The sequence below is a fragment of the Saimiri boliviensis genome, chromosome 19 (assembly GCF_048565385.1).
Source record: "Saimiri boliviensis isolate mSaiBol1 chromosome 19, mSaiBol1.pri, whole genome shotgun sequence".
NCBI classification, from domain to species: Eukaryota; Metazoa; Chordata; class Mammalia; order Primates; family Cebidae; genus Saimiri; species Saimiri boliviensis.
The window spans coordinates 29,167,659-29,183,451 of record NC_133467.1 but is presented as its reverse complement, the minus strand read 5'-3'; the positions used below and the strand labels follow the sequence as shown (position 1 = coordinate 29,183,451).

The 15,793-nt window shown below is 38.8% G+C and overlaps 1 pseudogene; it reads right to left on the bottom strand.

Moving 5' to 3' along the window:
- Positions 1-428: 428 nt before the first annotated feature.
- Positions 429-635, bottom strand: LOC120360290 (U2 spliceosomal RNA; annotated as a pseudogene).
- Positions 636-15,793: the final 15,158 nt, after the last annotated feature.

Sequence of the window (15,793 nt, the reverse complement as noted above, 5' to 3'; positions counted from 1 at the left end):
TTCCATGTTGCTATGTCCATCCCAAAATTAATATGTTGTCTATCACTATTGATTAGTTTTTCTTCTTTTTGAATTTTATGCAAATGAAATAATATAACATGTGCTCCTTTAATATATGGCTTCTTTAATCATGCTTATTATATTCCATTAACTTTATGCAAATGGAATAATATAATATGTGATCCTCCATGTCTGGCTTCTTTAATCATGCTTATATTCATTTATGTGATTGCATGTAGAAACGATTTGTTTATTTTAATTGCTCTGTAGCATTCTATTGTAGGAATGTATCATGGAATATACTGCTTTACTGTTCATGGATATTTGAGTAAGTTCTAATTTAGGGGCATTATGAATTGGTCGGCTTTGAACATTTCTATATGTTGCTCTTGATGGATATATGTATTCATTTTTATTGAGTATTTATCTAGAAGTAGAACTCTGGGTCATAGTGAAATGCATATATGCAATTCTATTAGATACAATTTTTCAAAGAATTGCTAATATTGCTTAACAATATGTAATAGAATTGATTATATCTATAACCTGTAAGAGGTCTCATTGGCCTGGCACCTTTGTTAACATTTGCTATTGTCAACCTACACTTGATCTTAGCCAAAAGGCCGAGAAGCGATTATTGTCAACCTTTTCAAAATTGGCTATTCTCATGAGTATGTAGTGATTTTTCATTGTAGTTTTAGTTGGCATTTTCTTTTTTCTTTTTTTTTTTTTTTTTTTTGAGACGGAGTTTCACTCTTGTTACCCAGGCTGGAGTGCAATGGCGTGATCTCGGCTCACCGCAACCTCCACCTCCTGGATTCAGGCAATTCTCCTGCCTCAGCCTCCTGAGTAGCTGGGATTACAGGCACACGCCACCACGCCCAGCTCATTTTTTTGTATTTTTAGTAGAGACGGGGTTTCACCATGTTGACCAGGATGGTCTTGATATCTTGACCTCGTGATCCACCCGCCTCGGCCTCCCAAAGTGCTGGGATTACAGGCGTGAGCCGCCGCACCAGGCCTAGTTTGCATTTTCTTAATGGGTAATACTATGGACCACCTTTTCATGTGTGTATTGGCTGTTTGCTCTCTTCCCCTCGGTAGCTTAAGTATTATTCTTCCTGTGAAAGAAGAATTCAGCATGGGGTGGCTCTGAAGTGACAGCCAATTGACTCCTGCAGACTTGTACCACTTACAGACTAGGGGTCTCTCTCATGAGCACCAGTAGAGGCCCATCAAGAAGAGCCTGTGAATGAGTGCAAACTCTCAGTGTCTGAGGCCATCAGACTGACATGCTGTTCACACTCAACCTCCAACAATTCAGTCACCTGGTCCTTTCGTGCCCTGCCACAGGTCACTCAGACCATACAGCCCGTTACCTTTGGAGGAGCCTATTGTCCCTTGGAATTCAGGCAACATGGTTCCTCTGTTACCTTAGCTCCCTAGTTGGGCTTGGAAAAGTTGTGATTTCATAGTTTCTTTAGCCTTTTCTCACTGTTAGGGTGAAAGCAACACTATGTTAAATTTTTACATCCAAGGTGGAAGTAGAAATCCGGAATTTCAGTTTTTTCATGTGTAGTCAAGTCTATTCACTCCCACTCTTTGCATATAGCATTCCAGGGACTCTAAGTGAGAATCCATGCTATTTGCTAGTCAGCAGTGTCTCCAGTTGGGAGTATGCCTTGAACTCCAATTTTCATTTCCAAAGTATCATGAGACTCCCCCAAACTCTGCCATGATTTTTAGTCTCTTTCTGTTTGACTTCTTCACCTTCTGTTCTAAGGAACTTAAAAACCATCAGATTCCTCAAGAAAGAATTGGAGATCAATGTTGAAACTTTTCTGCATCTCCATTCTCTTGGAGATTTGGGGCTTTCAAGTCCGGATAGCTCGCCAGCCAAGAGCTCACACTTTTGTCTTCATAAAATTGCTGAAAGCTCTGCTGCCTCTCTGCCTCTTAACCAGCTGTCTTTTGCCTAGCTCCTCAGCTTTCAAGCTTGAGTCAAAATCTGACTTTGTCCAAGGAAAAAAGTGACAGGCAGAAAGTTAAGTTTATCTCTATGAGGTTTCCTTCTCTCTCGGAGATTGTCTTTAGCGGTTGTAACTGATTTGACAGCTCTCTGATGCTTTTAAAAAGGTGAGTATTTTTTTTTTTTAATTTCTGACAAACAATGTCTGGCTTTTCTTATTGTTCTCACTGGGAGCATTAGATTTTTGTTGTGCTCCACCATAGCCAGGAAAGGAAGTTTTGAATGCATTCTTGCACTCAAAGATGTGAAACACAGAAGGAATACTGCCTCACTAAAAAAACGTTTAAAAACTCTCTGGAGGTAACTAGGTTTCAGAATCTACCAGATGACTACTTTCATCATTATTAGCAAAAAGATTTACACATCTAATAGATGCCATATGATTTAGTTTCTTTTTTTTTTTCTAACATGAGTTGGCTTTAATAGGGAAATAAATAAGGAAGAAAAAGATAAGACTCTTGCTCTTTAAAAAGATGCAGTGATCTTTGGCAGAGCCTCTCGGAGTGAGCTGAGGAAGAAGAGAAAGAAGGGCTATTTGGTCAGGCCTCAAGTTCTCCAAGCATTTCATCAAATGCAGCTCTGCATACAGATGTTACATGTTCTATGTTAAAATATTTGAAATGTTGACTGTAAATGTAACACAATATTTATAACCCTATTTTGTTATATTTAATTTTTAATATACTGTGAATCTCAAAAACTGAAGATGGCTTGGGTGAGCCCCTCTCAATCTTTGAGAAACCCTGATTCTCAAAGGTTTATCTTAGACCCAGTCAAATCTCTCCTATTTGCAATATATGTTCCTTTCCTTTAAAAGAAAGTCCTTCTAGGATATACATACTGTGATGCAGATGGGCATTTTCTCAACATTTCCACATTTCTGCCTTTAGCTCACAGGAGAGCTGTAGTTTGTTTCAAAGCTGGTGCTGATCTGGGTCCTGCACCTGTAGAAGGGAGTAAACCGAGTGACAGGAAGTAGTAGATTATGTGTGCATAGCTTTCCTTTTTCTTTTTTTTTAGACAGAGTCTTGCTCTGTCACCAGGCTAGAGTGCAGTGGCATGATCGCGGCTCACTGCAACCTCTGTCTCTTGGGTTCAAGTGGATTATTCTGCCTCAGCCTCCAGAGTAGCTGGGACTACAGATGCATGCCACCGTGCCCAGCTAAGTTTTTGTATTTCAGTGGAGACAGTTTCACCATGTTGACCAGGATGGTCTTGAACTCCTGACCTTGTGATCTGCCCACCTTGGTCTCCCAAAGTGCTGGGATTACAGTTGTGAGCCACCGTGCCCGGCCAGCTTATTCTTTTTATTCGATGATGATATTGAGGCAAAATAAAGTGAGATTATGTTTCTTGGTTCAAATAACAAATTTACATCTCAATAGGAATACAAATCAACTACTATTCAGAATGATTACTTAGCTAAATATATTTTAAAGGCAAATACCATTGCACAAATAAACAGTATAACTGTTTCCTTTTTAATTCAAGTATCTCTGGATTAGCAAAACACCAGGGTCTCCCATAGGCCAAACTGCCTGGGGCCCTCAACACTCAACAGGTGCTGCTGCTGGTTTAGTAAAACAGAGGTGTCCAATTCTTGTGGATGACTGAGCTCAAACAGGCAAATTTCACAACTTTGCTATCTGTTGTCAACTAGATGAAAGGTGTGATGGCAGAAATGGTATCCTGTAACCTAACTGCTCTACCCTAATCCATTAAGTTCTTGCTGTATTATTAACTCTTTATTTGTGAAAAACTCATTGTGAGGGAAGGAGAAAAATATGCAAATAACTAATTGTAGGTCAATACATGCAATAGAAGTGTCCCAGTGGCTGAAGCGGCCATGTGGAAGAACCAGAGTGGCAAAGGAAATGAAACAAATAGAAATGACTCAGACATGAGTATCTGGGTGGATGGTATTGCCCAAATGGAGACAGAAAATGCAAGAAGTAAGAGACAAAGCAGGACTTACTAAGCACTGGGAATGGTGTGGTTAATAAAGCTGTGGGGCATATCAATGGAAATGTTTAGGAGGCAGGTGGATGGATCTGTTGCTCAGATGTAGATCTGGACTAAAACGAGATTTGTGAGCAATGGACATAGAGGAAAAGTTGAAGCTATGGAGGGAGATGAGACTTTCAGAGAGAGCAGATAAAGTGAGGGTAATAAAAGGTCGAGGATGAATGTTTGGAAGAAACAAAGGAATAGGAGTAGGGAGCTAAAGAAAAGTCTGCTTTCTTGGCCGGGCGCTATGGCTCATGCCTGTAATCCTGACACTTTGGGTGGCCGAGGCCAGTGGATCACCAGAGGTCAGGAGTTCAAGACTAGCCTGGCCCACATGGCAAATTGCTGTCTCTATTAAAAATACACAAATTAGCCAGGTGTGGTGGTGCGTGCCAGTAATCCCACCTACTTGGGAGGCTGACGCATGAGAATTGTTTGAACCCAGGAGGCTGGAGTGCAGTGAGCCAAGATCCCACCACTGCACTCCAGCCTCTAGCAAATGAGTGAGACTGTCTCAAAACAAAACAAAAAGAAAAGTCTGCTCTCTCAACCCAGGAAAGAGGCTGGGGTCCTGTCCAGGGAATCCTAGGAGATAGCTACTCAAACATACACTGATTTCCCCCCATCTTCCCCTTTCACGCTCCCGCCCTCAACACCCTACCTCATCTTCCCACTCCCATACCTCGTTCTCTAACTTCCTCTTTGTCCCCCTCCATGTACATGCATCACTTGCTGTCCTTTCCAGATGCTGTTTGCCTTGATCAGCTTGCACTTGCCTCATTCACTCAGGATATCCGCTGGCTGAACAGCCTGTCCCAGAGGTTTTTCACCTGCCTTGCTCTCTGGCCTTACCTTGTTTCAAATCCTGCTTTCTCCACGTCTGGCCTGTGACACTCACTATAGAACTTGGACTGTCTAATCTACAGCTCTGCTGATTGCTGTTTTAGTTTGGGTGGCATAGTACGCATGTAGACACATGTATGTGTATGTGCATTTGTATATTTTATTTAAAATAGCAGAGACTGAATATGACTATTGTGGGTTTTTTGTTTTTTTTTTTTAATGGAGTTTTGCTTTTGTGGCCCAGGCCAGCATGCAGTGGCATGATTTCGGCTCACTACAACCTCTGCCTCCCTGGTTCAGGCGATTCTCCTACCTCAGCCTCCCTAGTAGCTGGGATTACAGGTGCCCACCACCACACCCAGCTAATTTTTGTATTTTTAGTAGAGACAAAGTTTCACCATGTTGGTCAGGCTGGTCTCAAACTCCTGATCTCAGGTGATTCACCTGCCTCGTTCTCCTAAAGCAGGCGTCCCCAAACTATGGCCCACAGGCCGCATGCGGCCCCCTGAGGCCATTTATCCAGCTCCCCGCCGCACTTCAGGAAGGCGCACCTCTTTCACTGGTGGTCAGTGAGAGGAACACAGTATGTGGCGGCCCTCCAATGGTCTGAGGGACAGTGAACTGGCCCCCTGTGTAAAAAGTTTGGGGACGCCTGTCCTAAAGTACAGCTATTACAGGTGTGAGCCACCAAGCACAGCAAACTATAGGGGATTTTGTAAATAGTAATCACCATTTTCTTTTTCTCTCTATATGATTGTATTGTTTGTGTCATTTCCCACATTTAAGTATAGGCTATTGTCTGTGTGAAAAACCTATCACAGAGCAAACTGTTTCTTTTTTTTTTTTCATTTGGTAAAATGTATCATTTTCTCCTCAGTCTCTTATTTTCAGCAATGTTACTTCTGATTTCCCCCTAGGGCATTTACCACTGACATCAGTGATATGAATAAACATGACATTATGTTATTGTGTGTTTTATGTATCTGCTTTTGCATTTGCCTATGAACTGTTAACTTCAGACTTCATAATTTGCTTTAGAGGGTAACTTGGGTAGAGTGAAAGCCTTATTTCTTATGATGAATTGATGTATCATTTTACTTAAGCTTTTTTTTCCCCATCAACAGTCATCCATTTGGCTATTCATTCCTTTAACAAGTATGTCTTGAGTATCTACTGTTTTTGTATATGTATGAGCATTTGTGGTGTATTCTTACACTGACTTATTTGAACTTCAGAATCATGAAGAAGATGGGGCCAGTACTTACCTTATTGAGTAACTGAGCTGGAGGACATGAAGTGACTATCCAAGGTTCACACAGAGAGTTATTGCAGATAATGCCAAAACTCACCTCCCAAACCTCCTTTCCTAGTGTTCTTTTCAGGAAATGAGGTCTGCAACCTAAAATGTGAGTCAGAAAGGTAACACTATAGACTTCTTCCAGGGTCTCAGACTAAAAACAACAATAGTAATTGATACTGTTTGGCTATGTCTCTGCCCAAATGTCATCTTGAATTGTAGTTCCTATAATCCCCAGGTGTTGTGGGAGGGAACCAGTGGGAGGTAATTTAATCATGGGAGCAGATACCTTCATGCTGTTCTTGTGTTAGTGAATGAGTTCTCATGAGATCTGATGGTTTTACAAGGGGCTTTCCTTCTTTGCTCGGCACTTCTTGCTACCATGAAAAAAAGAACATGTTTGCTTTCCCTTCTGCCTTTATTGTAAGTTTCCTGAGGCTTCCTCAGCTCTGTGAAACTGCAAGTCAATTAAACCTCTTTCCTTTATAAATTACCTAATCTCAGGCAGTTCTTTACAGCAATATAAAAATGGACTAATACAATAATAATGACAAAAATAATAAAAAGTCAGCAGACATTTATTGAATAGTCGTTATGTTCCAGGCACAGTGAAAACACTATTACATTATTCCATTTATATTTCATTTGACATATAAAGAAACAAGACTTTGAAAATGTAAACAATTCTGCAAAAGTTCATGGCAGAATTGGGAGTAAAAACCTTAAATGACTGTCTTAACAAGAGTTATTGAGCAGTAATGATAATGAGTCATTATCCTGAGTAATGACTCAAGATAAGGTCATGGATCATAGCTAGAAGAATCGTAGCTGCTACGGTCTGAATGCGTATATTTCCCCACTTCCTAAAACTTATGTTGAAATGCTAACCACCCCCGCTTCCCATAAAGTGATTGTTTTAGGAGGTGGGGACTTTAGGGGTGATTAGGTCATGAAAGTGGACCCGTTGTGAATGGGATTAGTCCACCTGTAAAAGAGGCCCCAGAGAGTCACCTCACCTCTTCCACCATGGGAGGACAGAGTGAGAAGATTGCTGTCTAAGGAAGTGGGCCCTCACCAAGGCACCAAATATGTCAGCACTTTAATCTTGGACTTAGCCTCCAGAACTGTGAGAAAGAAATTTCTGTTTGTCTATAAGCTACCCAGTCTATGGTATTTTGTTATAGCAGCCCTAATGGCTAAGACAATAGGTAACAACAAGTATTTGTGTGATACTGTATGAGGGTAAATCTATCAATTGGGCTTTGACCAGGGAAAGAGAAGCAGCAGTGTATCTATCTGTATCTGTATCTGTATCTGTAATGTCTGCATCTATATCTGTCTATATTATCTATATATATGTCAACAGAATATATGGTCATGGAGCTGGAAAGTTTTAAATCCTTAGGGCAGGCCCACTGGCTGGAAACACTGTAGCTCAACACTGTGGGTCACAGGCAGAATTTCTTCTATTTTGGGGAAACTTCAGTTTTCCTCTTAAGACCTTTTGACTGATTGGATGAGGCTCATCAAGATTATGGAGGATAATCATCCTAACTCAAAGTCAACTCAGTTCTACAAAATAGTTTCACAGCAGTGGCTTGATTTGTATTTAATGAAATAACTTGTATTTCATGTGTCAAATTTAACGTGAAACTCACCATGACAAGTGCCATATCGTTAAGAAGTTCTTTCACATATCTTATCACTTTTAGCTACCAGTAATGAATAATACATGGTCCTCCCCTCAAGGTGCTACAGCTCTATTGGAAGACAGAAATATATAATTATAGAGCAGTTTTAGAAATGTTATAATAAAGATATTGCAAACTACTATGGGAATATGGAGAAAGAATAACTTGGAGGCCTTTAAGAGAAAGATGGGATTAGAAAAAACAACCATTTTAGCATTGTGTTAAGATTTTACATCCATTAGTTTATTAAATTCTTAAAACTCTGTGAGTTTAGGTGATATGATTCCCATTTTACAAATGTGGAAATGAAACTAAGAATGACCCAGCAACTTTCCAAACATCTCATAGCTTGTAATTTGCTGAGTTAGGACTTGAAAACATTCTGATGTCAAACTCTATACCTTTTCTATTGTGTTATCACAGTCTATTAAACTCATCAGTAAACTTCTAATACCAATGAACAGAGTGCCCTCCATGTGGCTGGCACTCTTTTGATGTTAATTGAATTATATCATTGAGTAGAATTGGATAGGGAACTGAGCTGAGCAATCACTGAAAGGTGGCAGATAGGTCTAGAGAACTGTCTGTTACCCTTGCTTACTTGGAGACTTTTGTATCCCCATCTCTGTCTCATCTTTGCAGTGAGAGTTTGAAGATGATGTTGAAATTTATTTCAGTTGTTAAAGGTTATTTTTTCATGAATTGGCTTCCCTGAGGTCACACAGCTGGAAGATGACATTACAAAGCAGTGTTTTCTCTTGATTTTTATTATAAAAATGTCCCACATATAACCAGAGATAAAAAGGCAGTAAAATACATGCAACAACAACAAAAATGCCATGAAGGAAAGAATGAGTAAAATGTTTTTCAGCTGTCATTACTGTTTCCTTGGGAAAGCAGAGGCAAAGTAAAATCATAATAGGAACACAATGAGCTGCACTTTATTTTTCGAATGATATTGATTTCAAATGTTCCTGTTCCTAGTTCTTTGGGGAATTGCTGTTTCTGAGTGTCCCAATTGACCGCCTTTGTTACCTGCGCTCCCAAATCTTGAATGGGTTAATCACAGTGAATGCTTCCATCAAGCACAAAGCTGCCCTCATGGTGACAACAGGGCATATTTAGCTCTTGTTTTAACCTTTCCATCTGATTGAAGTAGGTGCTCAAAAACCTTGGAGGACAAAACTAATTGCTTTAGATTTTTCAGCACAGGCTGTTACCAACATAGGGGAACATTGACCGTGTTTATGGGATGCAGAATGATCTCATACCCCTGGAATTACTTAATTGACTGTTCTTCTCTGAAATCACCTACTGAGAATCTCTGCCATCCTTTCTTCTTAAATACTCCTTAAAGAGGTCATGCTCATCAAGAAATCCCCGAAGGTGACATTTTTCTCAGGTGAATGTTCCTAGGACACTATTCCCTCTCATCACATGTTTAATATTCTAGGTTCTGACTTCTTTTTTTCTGGGAAAGGGCTTGCACTGTCTAATTCTGAGGGATCTTTGCTTGCTGATTATTTGGTCCCTGGTGCCATTTCGTGCTCTCTGCATAACCTTGTGGTGAGCTGAAGTGGATGATCTACCTTGGTGTAATTTAAGGTAGGAAAGTGAATGTGCTGTTTATTTGTGACTAGTGTAGCCCAGAAATTATTTTGATGTTCCTTTCTGGCTCTTTCCAGAAGCTTCTGAGGGCTACCAGTGCCCTGTTTGTCTCATTGGTTCTAGGAGCACCATCAAAGCTACTTCTCTTCTGTCCAGATTCTGTTTCTATCCTGGTTTGATTCCTGAAGGCAGACCTTTAAGGGCAGCATTGACCAGCTGCCTCCCTTGCCCATTGGCTTTCAGTCCTGCCAGTGGGAAGCATAGGCTCATGAGGGAGGAAGAGAGGGATGTTTTCTCCTGGCTCCCCTCTCCAGGGCCTCTGCTTGACAAGGGCTTTTTCTTTTTCTTAAGGAGGTGCTAATTTCCTTGGTCTTCTCTCATAGTTAAGCATCCCTGAGTTCTAGTAACCAAAGTTCACTTTGCTCTTTCAGGCATAAGGATGGCAGTGGCTTCCCGCTTTCCCTGAATTCTGCCACACTTTTGTATAAAGTCCCTTCATTAATAGTTTTTAAACAACCCCTTTTTGAGGATTTTGTTTGTTCTGGCTGAGATCCTGACCGATACAAATACATGGAAGCGGAAGTAGATGCTGGATGTGGAGTTGTGGGTCAGAGACTACCATCGCAGTCTCCATTTCTTTCCTCCAGCCACATCCCTGTTGACCAGTGTTGTCTGCAAAGCACCGTGTTTTAAAACATGGGTTTTCTTCATCGGTATGCAACCTGTATAGTTTCACAGGGCCTAGTCCTCAACAGGACTCCGGACTTCATTAAATGCCCTGCTGCTGCTATCTTGGAATTCTTACTAGTTTTTGAGCAAGAAGTCCTGCCTTTTTAATTTGCACAGGGCTCTGCAAATAAAGTAGCCAGACCTATGAACAAACAGAATTGAAGGAGAGGACAAGTTCTTAGCTACTCTCTTTTTCTAAGGGAAAGTTCTTCCACATTTCTCTTCTTCTTCCCAAAAGAAGACATATTAATCTTATTCTAAGGTTGTTCCTGGGTCACATTTACCCCTGGGAATAGATACGGAATAGATACCATGGCTGGCTTTCTTTGCTTCTTCTTGCTCGAGCTCCTCTTAGCCTGCAACCTTTCTCTATCTTTCCATTTTCCCCTTCCAAGTGGCCTTTTGAAGTAATAGGGTCCAGACTACAGGAGAAGGAGGAAGAGCCTGACATTGAGATATCGCCCTCTTTTATTCGTTCAATATTCTCAGACACTTATTTCTTTGACCTCCTATCCCTTGTAATTAACTGGAAATCTGAGGTTTGGGCTTAAAAAGATAAAAGAGCTTCACAAATTCATTTTTAGGTCTTGGGCTTAAGTCGATTAGATCTATATCATTTATCAGAACTATCATAACTATTATGGTTCTGATTAGGAGTTCCACCTATAATCCCTGCTAATACTTTCTTTTGCCACTTTTCCTGTAAGTTCATATTCATCCAGAATCTCAGAGAAGAATTACTTGTTAGCAAATGGAACAAAATGGGAAAACTCTCCTTCATCTCCCCTCTATTCCTCATTACTAGTAGAACATTCTGGCATACATTCTTCCAGACTGCCTCTACATTAATATTCAAATATATACATTTACATATATATTTGAAAATACAACTGAGAAATAATATGACCATATATGTATGTTTGGATAATATCCATATATGTGATTTTTATATTTAATAATACCTCTTGAAGATCTTTCTGTGTCACTACATGATGATTACCCTAGTTATTGTTTTTTTAGCTGAATAGGATTCTGTAGAATGGAGTTGAATTGTTCCCTATTAGACATTTATGTTTACAACGCTTTGCTATTATATGCGATCATCATTGTACTTGTGTCTATAGATAAAAAAAATTCTTTAGACCAGGTTCCTAGAAGTGAACTTAATGGATCATAAGATTTTCATCTTAATCTTTGGTAAACATTACTAAGTTGTAGCTTTAATAAAACAATATTGCATAAGCAGTTTCTAGCCATGCCATTTTCTTAAAATCTTAACTTTTGACTTTTGATATTATTTTATTTTATTTTTTAAATGTTTGTAAATATGATGTCAAAATTATATCGCAATTACCTTTTTCTCATCACTTTTGAAAGTCAGCCCCTTCTTATATATTTGTCATTTATATTACTTGTTCAGTAAATTGCTCATTTCCTTTTTTTGTAAAGTTGAATTATTTATCTTTTTCTCATATGTTTTAGTTTGTTTATTCTAAATGCAAATCCATTGTCACATATGTTGCAAATGTTTTCACTAGTATATGTCTTGTCTTTTAAGTTTTCTTCCTTTTATTTTTTTGTAGGCCTGGGTCAGCCTACAGTCTTTTCAGTTTTCTTATGCAGCCTTTTGTTATTTAAAGGAAGAAGCTAATCAAAGTAATAAAAGAAGATATCGATCAGAATTACAGTATCATTTCCTGTTCTCTCTTTTCTCTGTTATCGCTTTCTGAAATACTGTGGAAGTTTTAGGTCTATACTGAACATTTTCTAATTCTACCATACTTTACAGTCTTTGAATGTTATGTAGTTTTGGGGGGAGAGTTTCATTACATTATCTTCTAGCTTATTAATTCACTCTTCAAGTGTGTCCATTGTGTTTTTTTATTCAATTATAAAACCCAAATTTGTACTCCAATTCTCAGATGATTAATTTCCAAGATTTCTATAGTTAATTCCTTTAAAATCTACTTTACAAATATACACCCTTTAAATATACAGTTTAAGGAATTTCAAAACATGTAAACACCTCTGTAACTATTACTAGTCATGACATAGAACATTTCCATCATTCCAAAATGTTTCCTCATGCCTCTTTGTGATCAGTCCTCTCCTCTGATCCCTAATCTTTGACAACCACAGGGTTACTTTCCGTCACTAGCATTTCGCCTTTTCTAAAATTCTACAAAAAGTGATTATGTAATATGTAACATCTGGAAACTAGTTTGGTTTTTTTTTCCCCACTTAGCATAATGCATTTGGGATTCATGACTTTTGTTATATATTTAAGTGGTTTCTTCATTTTATTGTTGAGGAGTATTCCACTTCATGGATATACTGCAGTTGTTTATCCATTCATCCATGGATGACTGGGTTGTTTCCAGTTTTTGGTGTGGACATTCATGCCTAGTCAATGGCTGCTTTTGCATTACAGCAGCAAAGTGGGGTCGTTTTGATAGACGCCATGTAGCTTTCAAATCTAATAATATCTGTCCTTTATTCAATAATCTGACCTTTGCAGAACGTTTGCTATCCCCAGTGTTTTGTTAATTCCGTCCATTCTTTCATTTATAAGTTTCTTCTAATTGATTATTTTTTCTTCGCTTATGGGTCACATTTTCCTTTTCTTTACATGCCTTACAAGTTTTTACTGGATGCTGGATATTGTGAATTTTGTATAACTATGTGCTGAATTTTCTTGTATTCTTTTAGATAGAGTTGGAATGTGTAATGGCATTTAGTTATGTTACCTGGAGTCAGTTAAATTTTTTTCAAAGTTACTTCTAACCTTTGTTAGAACATTTCCAGAGTTGCCTTTGGTCTTATAAAGAAAAATTCCAAATCTCAGACTCTTCAAATTCTTTATGCCAAGAGAAAGATTAAGTCTGGAGGCTTGAGTCACACAACACCCTCTTCCAAATCAATAGCTGTTACTAGCATTATGTACCAGCAAGATCCCTATGGAAATACAAAAGGCCTCAGGCATCTACAAATGACTGTTACCCCAGATCATTCCTAAGTAAGTTCTTTGCTGGACCCCCCTGAAAAAGGACATGCCAAGGACATTGTAACGTTAGGTCTATAAACTAAGTCTAGCTTCTAAAACTAAAATCTGTTCCATTCCACACCGAAGATGTCGATTTGAAGCTTATCTTCCCAGGTGTAGACCAAAGACAAGCTAAGATCAATAATTTCTCCACCTACCTGGAAATGTCTACATAATTGTTTCTTCTTTTACTCCTTTTTTTTTCATAAAACATTTACCTTATCGAATGTAAAATGTAGATTTACTGGGCAATAACTAAAGTTCCACGAGAATATAACTATTCACCTTATTGCCTACCTACCTGTCTTCCTACTTGCCGGTCCTCACCCTTTAAGGAAACATATAAATACTAAACCTCCTGACAAATATCTTCAGAACAAAAGCCACAGATGCATCTCATATTTTTCCCAGACATGCCCTACAGCTGTCTCAATAAACCTCAATTGATTGAGATCTTTCCCTCGGTCCTTCACTTTGGTTATCATTCTAGGGAAAATGTAACACTATGAATACACCCACAACCTTCTAAAGACTCCAGGATATCACTTGTCTTATGAGGTCATTTCACTCGAGCTTTTTGGAACATAAACTAATCCTGGCCCTGTGTGAGGTTTTGAAATTATCTAGTGGACTGTTTTTTCCATTGCTGTTATTTCCCTAATCTTGGGATGTTTCCTCTCACTCATGCAGAGATAAGTACTCAACCAAAGTGCCCAGGAGACTTTTCTACAGATCTCTGAAGCTTTGTTTCTGTGCATCTCCCTTATTTCTGATACTCTTTTTTCATTAAATCTAGCTGACTTGGTCTCCTTGAACTCTTGCCTCTGTCTCCTTAACTCCATAGGAGTGCTGGGCTTTGAGTTTTTCCTTTCTATATGGCAACCTGGAAAATGCTTCCAGTTGTTTTCCTCTCTCTTAGAGATAAGAGACCTTTCCTGCTTATTTTCCAGCATTTTAAAATCATTATTTCATATAGTCTGCTTCATTTTCTATTGTTGTATGTGAGGATAAATCCAGTCTCTGCTACTACATTATTGTGAGAAATGGAATCATAGCATTGAAACTACCTTTGCAAAAATGATAACCATGAGAAAATTATGACAGTGAAAGAGATCTGATCTAACCAACCCACTTCTGCTTTTAAGCCCTAAACTGCCCTTAATCATTCCTAGGCTTCAGCCAAGCTAACTTTGGAGGCATTTAGTTTATGATGAAAGCCTTTTCTCAAAACTAAACTGACTTTGGAAAGCTAATGAAAGACCACCAGGTTAGGAGGATGAGAAGAGCCTGAATTCTGCTAAGGTGTAGATATAAATGATTCCCAGTCTTTATTCTGGAGGTCACAAGATTTGCAACTTCCCCAATTACTCCAGCAGATAATATCACTGTTGGCCTTTGGAGATGTCCTTTTCAGGTTTTTGCATTTCCAATAACCAATGCCTCCATCTGGACCCATCAACCAGTCCTGTGGCACCACCCAGAAGTGGACTCAGGCACCCATAAGGATCATTTTCCACACCCCTGTGATTGCACTCCCACCCAACCAATCAGCAGTACCCATTCCCTGGCCTGCCAAACTATTTGTGAAAATCCTAGCCTCTGAATTTTCAGAGAGACTGATCTGAGTCATAAAACTCTGGCCACCCATTCAGCTTGCTCTGGATGAATTAATCTCTTTCTCTATTGCATTTCTGCTGTCTGGATAAATTGGCTTTATCCAGGCAGTTTGCAAAGTGAACCTGTTGGATGATTACAGTGCTGTCTCTCTTTATTGCTCAGTTCTGCTTTCACTTGTTTTTCTTTATCTTTTACATGGTAGGCCAAACAAGAGTGGGCAGGTATTTCACCATCCTGAATATCCAAACCCCAAAGAATTTCTCTCCTTACACGGTCCACTAGAAAAGTCTCAGTAAGGTTCTGATTCGCTTGGTTTGGTTCATGTTCCCCCTTTTTGTCATTTTTTTTTCCATCTCTTTATTATGTTATGTTTTAAGAGATTTTCCTTACTTGATGTTCTAGTCCCCTAAGTCACTGTTTATCTGTCTATTGAGACCTTTCTTTCACTTTTTAACTATTAATCTATAGTCTCTTTAAAGTTGATTTGTTATGAATATAAAATTATTTTATATATTTCTGAAGAAATTTATATTCAAGTGACTTCATTACTTTATTCTACCTCCTACAGTATTTAGTTCTTTAGTTTGGGGAACTTTTAGCCTGTTTTTAATTGTTTTAGTTCCTTCAAGTATCTTATGATGGTTGGTTGCTTAGTATGGTTTTGATAATTCTTGTTTGATTTGAGGGAGGTATCTGAATAGCATGAAATGGATTTTTCCTTTTATAACAAGGGGGGTTCTTTACCTAAGGGGTAGGGGATAGGTTAAGATGGACAATAACAATGCATATCTAACATGCTATCTGATATTATCTCCTAATGATTCTACTACTTATTCCCAAACTCATTTGATTTTTCACTTTTTTTGTTTTCAATGCATCCTGTGCTTCTTTCTACCTTCACAGCATTGATCATGATGAATGCCCTGCCT